Here is a 4347-nt window from a genome sequence, read left to right on the forward strand (position 1 = left end):
TTACGACCAGCATGACTCCATTTTTGGCTTCTTCATCTGATGCTGCATGGTCAACATGGAGGTCGCCATCTTGGGCAGGCCTCCCCCACCAATGACAACAATGAAGGAATGCCACTCCACGCTTCAGTGACACTGAATCAAGCTGGTCCTCACCTGATCTCAAACTCAATGATGCAGATCGAACTGAATGGACATAAAACTAACTGTCTTTTCGATAGCGGCAGTACGGAAAGCTTCGTACACCCTGATGTGGTCCAGAGACTCTCCCTCCCAGTCTGACCCATGACCAGGATGATTTTAATACTGTATTGCTGTTGTATTGCCTCCGGGTTTTGTTGTTACCAGTGGGTTATTTTTTTTAAATTGGGGGGTGAATGTGGTGATATGGCTGTATGCATTGGCTGGCCTGTCCTCCGGGTATCTCCCTGCCTTAGCTCCTCCCTTGATCCTACCCATGTGACCCCAGGCCATAAAGGTCGAGTCCCTTCTCCTTCCTGCTCATAGGCTGGACACGGGCCAGCAGTCTCTTTCTTAATAAAGCCTATTGTTCCCCTCAGTCTTAAGTCTGCGTCAATATTGGGACTCCCGAGAGCACCCAACACAGAAATAAAAGTAAATATGGTAAGTATAAGATTAGAAATCAAAACTTTCTGGTTCTTGTAAAAGACAGATTTTAGTAATAGATTGCTCCAAGTAACCAGTCACGGTTTTAATCCACACTTGCCGAACGAAACCTTCCTTGTCCAGAAATGTATCTTCAATTTTCTCCAGTAATCAATAATTTCTTGGTGTAGAATCATCCATGATAATTACAATGTCTCCGCATACAAAGTTGCATTTAGCTTTTGACCATTTTTGTCTCTCTTGTAATAATGAAAGATTTTCTTTAATCCATCTTTCCAAAATAAATCTGCCATTTGTTGTGGTCCAGGTTTAGCATTTTTGCACGTCGAAAATTCACACATTTTGATATGTGACATAATATTTAGAAGTGACTTGGGAGGAATTGTTAGAGCAGCTTGCACACATAAATTTCAAAACACAGAGTTTTTGCAGGACTTTTGCAGAATGCTTTTTGCAGAGAAGCAACAAAGTAGCAACATTCAACAGCTTTCCTGGGAGAGAATGTGATTTTTTGCAGGCAGGGTGAGAACAGTTTTGCTCTCAGAGAGGGAGGTGTGAAACAGAGGGAGAAGGAATCACCAAAATCAGTTCCAGAAGGACAAGCTGGCAAACTTTAGAAGGCTGTGAGGGATATTGGAATGTTAGGAGTCCAGAGATACTGGAAGCAAGTGTCAATTAAGAATAAAGTATTATGGGTTAACTTAAGGTGAAGGGATACTGGAATGTGAGGAGTCAAGCAAATGCTCATTAGAGATGAAGTATTATGGGTGAAATCAGGGTGAAGGGATGCTGGAACAAGAGGAAGGGTTGTAAAAGTGTAATAAACTAAGGATCTTCAAAACAAGATAACAAGTAGCAAGTCTTGGGGATTGATTAATGAGTGAAGAACAAAGACATGATACTTCCTGGCTAACAAGTTTGCAGGAAGGCACATAAACTGATAAGAAGTTAGAATCCACGTGGGCAGAATTACCTAATGCTAAACCAATCCAGGAGGCAGAAGAGTGTTGGGGGGGAAGGTATCTCTGTACTGAAATGAAATGTATAAAAGTTGGGTCAGCCCCAGTATCTGTGTGTATTCCCAGGGTAAGGGGAAGCACCCAACTTTGCATTGTTGTATAATAAATGTTCTTTGTTCTCAATTTTTGTCTCGAGCAATTTCTGTGAAGGTACCTCTGCTTCTCACAAGGCTGCATGGTCAAAGGAGAACACTGGTAATGTGAAAAGTGACCTGAACGAAAGAGGATCATCTGAAGAACCCTGAAGGAGGCAAGTTTCGTCAGCAAGACTGATGGAGAAGGAATCAGTTGCGGATGTCCTGGAAAGGGAATCTCTCTCTGAAAACCAGCAAGAACCCTCCTGAGTAGTAACCATTTGCTTGTTAAACACCAAAGCCTGGTGAAATTTGTTAATGCTAACTTCTGTGCACAGTACAAGAATTGCCTGCAACCAGTAAGATTGGACTGTGATCCAAAGACTTTTCTAATCTTAAATATACATTACACACACCTGTGCTTAGTATTAGAGGGGGAATTAAGTAGGTTGGGTAGGTTAAGTAAGTAGGTTAAGTAATGTCTCATTATCAAATGCCTTTTTCTGACAAAAACATTCATCTGTCCCAATTCCACTAACCTCTAAGTCAGTGAATGAGGTTTGAAGTGCCTTATCGTGGTTTTCTTCTTGCTTGGTAGTTGAAGCCGCTTCTCTATGGTGACTGGCTCCAATCTCCTGCCAAGAATTTTCGGTCCGGCTTGCTTGCTCAACTCACGATCAAACGGTTCTTTGAGAGGAGCTGCTTGCTCGAGGTCTTGGATTCTTGGATTCTTCACACAGAAGCCTGTCTTCTTGCCTGGCTTATCTGGTTGCTCGGAACAGTAAACAAACTTGAATCTTGCATGGTCCCTTTGAGAGGATTTCTGTGGCTGATGTCTCTGTGTTCTGCACACACCTTTTCTTACCTCATATTTTTATAACTTCTCAAAACATTCTTCTGGGATTCCTTTCAGATTCTGGCTGCTAGCAGTTCTTATCTCATTCCCAAGGTTACAGATGTCTTTCAGTCCGACATTCTTAGTTTGAATTTTAAACTGCGCAACCAGACATACATGGCTGGTAGTATATTCTCACAGAAATTAGACTTCTCATTGAAACTTGAATGCATCTTGATTTTAAATCTGGATGTAAATTCTCTCAAATTTCTACAATTCTTTCATCCAAACAAAGTTCACAAGTTTACCTTTATTTGAATATAATAAAGATGACACATTCCATTTTCTAGTATTTCCCAATTTCAAAACGTTTCATCTTCAAAGAAACTAAAGGACGATATTCCAAATTACAATATTATCAATTCAACACACAAAACTCTGTAGAAGCAGATTTATGTAACTTTAATTGGTTGATATAAATGGATAAATATTTTGCATAACTTTGCATAATGATGAATAAACAAAGCATTCGGCTATATGTAAAGACAATGATATAAAATGATAATAAGATGAATTAGGATGATAAGAAATGATTAATACGAATTCTTGGAAGAATGAAAATACAAGCTCTTGTTCTGCATGGACATAATGACATCATAGTCACACTACAAACAATACTTTTCCTTAAAAGAATAGACACAAAATTACTGGCAAGCAAAAACACACGGTTTTATCCTTTACAGTGATCATGGTGGCGGACTAGTGAGAAGTTCACACCAGGCAGCGGACTGCTGGAGATTGGCTAAAGATTGGCTGAAGGTTATCGGAACCAAGATGCAAGAGGGTGGCGAGGATGCTGAGGGTTTCCTGATTGTTTCAGGTTTCAGATATGGAGATCAGGGTGTTGCAAGTTTGGACTGGAGTCTGTGGGGCTGTGGGTGTCACATTTGTGGCCCAAAATGTGAAGTTAATAAAACATTAAACACAAGTTTTATCAGGTAAACTTCTCAGTGGCTTTATTTTCGCGTTTTCTTTTGTTCTCCTGCTTCTGCTCTTATCTCTCTCTCATACCACGTGACTTCCGGTACATCTCATACATATTCATTATCATGACATCCCTCCTTTAATCAGAAATAAACTTTACCTTCACTTACCAATATCCCTCGGAAACATACAAACATCGTAACTAATGGTAATACTATAACTCAACTACATAAAATTTACTTTCTACAGCACTCATACATGCACTTTATGATATAAGATTAAATACTGTCCCAAAGTTCTTATTAAAACTATGGCACAAAGTCTTTGTATCGTTTGGGCACTTTCCGGTTTCGTTTTGGCCTGCCTGCGATATTGTCGTCGCTTCTCGGTTGTTCACTCTCAGCGTCGGAAATACTGCTCGCCACGGCTTCGGGTGTTTCTGGCGCTCTAGTCACTTCATCAGGAGTGCTGGTAACTGCCTCTGGAACATCATCAGGTCTCTCAGTTTCAGCATCTCGTATTGGCCTTTCAACCTCCTCGCTCGATGTATCTCTGGACTGGTACCTTTTTACACCTGATACATTTCTCTTATACAGGACTCCAGTCGGAGACTTGACTGTCATCATACTGCCAATTCTGGATACGACAGTATAGGGTTGATGGTAATAAGGTGTGTCTAGCTTACCACCAGTTTCATGCCTCACTAGAACATTATCTCCTGGCATGATGTCTGAGTACTTGGCTCCACGTTTTGAATCTGTGTACAGCTTTGCTGCACCTTTCTTTTCAGCATCGTGGTCCCTCATCTCCT

General features: G+C 40.7%; 1 long non-coding RNA gene across 1 annotated transcript; it reads left to right on the forward strand.

The window, feature by feature from the left end:
- The first annotated feature begins 516 nt into the window (after positions 1-516).
- On the forward strand, positions 517-3549 carry LOC138740617 (uncharacterized). The gene is made up of 2 exons (XR_011343082.1): positions 517-621; positions 1780-3549. It is a non-coding gene; the product is annotated as an uncharacterized lncRNA (long non-coding RNA).
- The last annotated feature ends 798 nt before the right edge of the window (positions 3550-4347 follow it).

Source organism: Narcine bancroftii, chromosome 1, assembly GCF_036971445.1.
Source record: "Narcine bancroftii isolate sNarBan1 chromosome 1, sNarBan1.hap1, whole genome shotgun sequence".
Lineage (NCBI taxonomy): Eukaryota > Metazoa > Chordata > Chondrichthyes > Torpediniformes > Narcinidae > Narcine > Narcine bancroftii.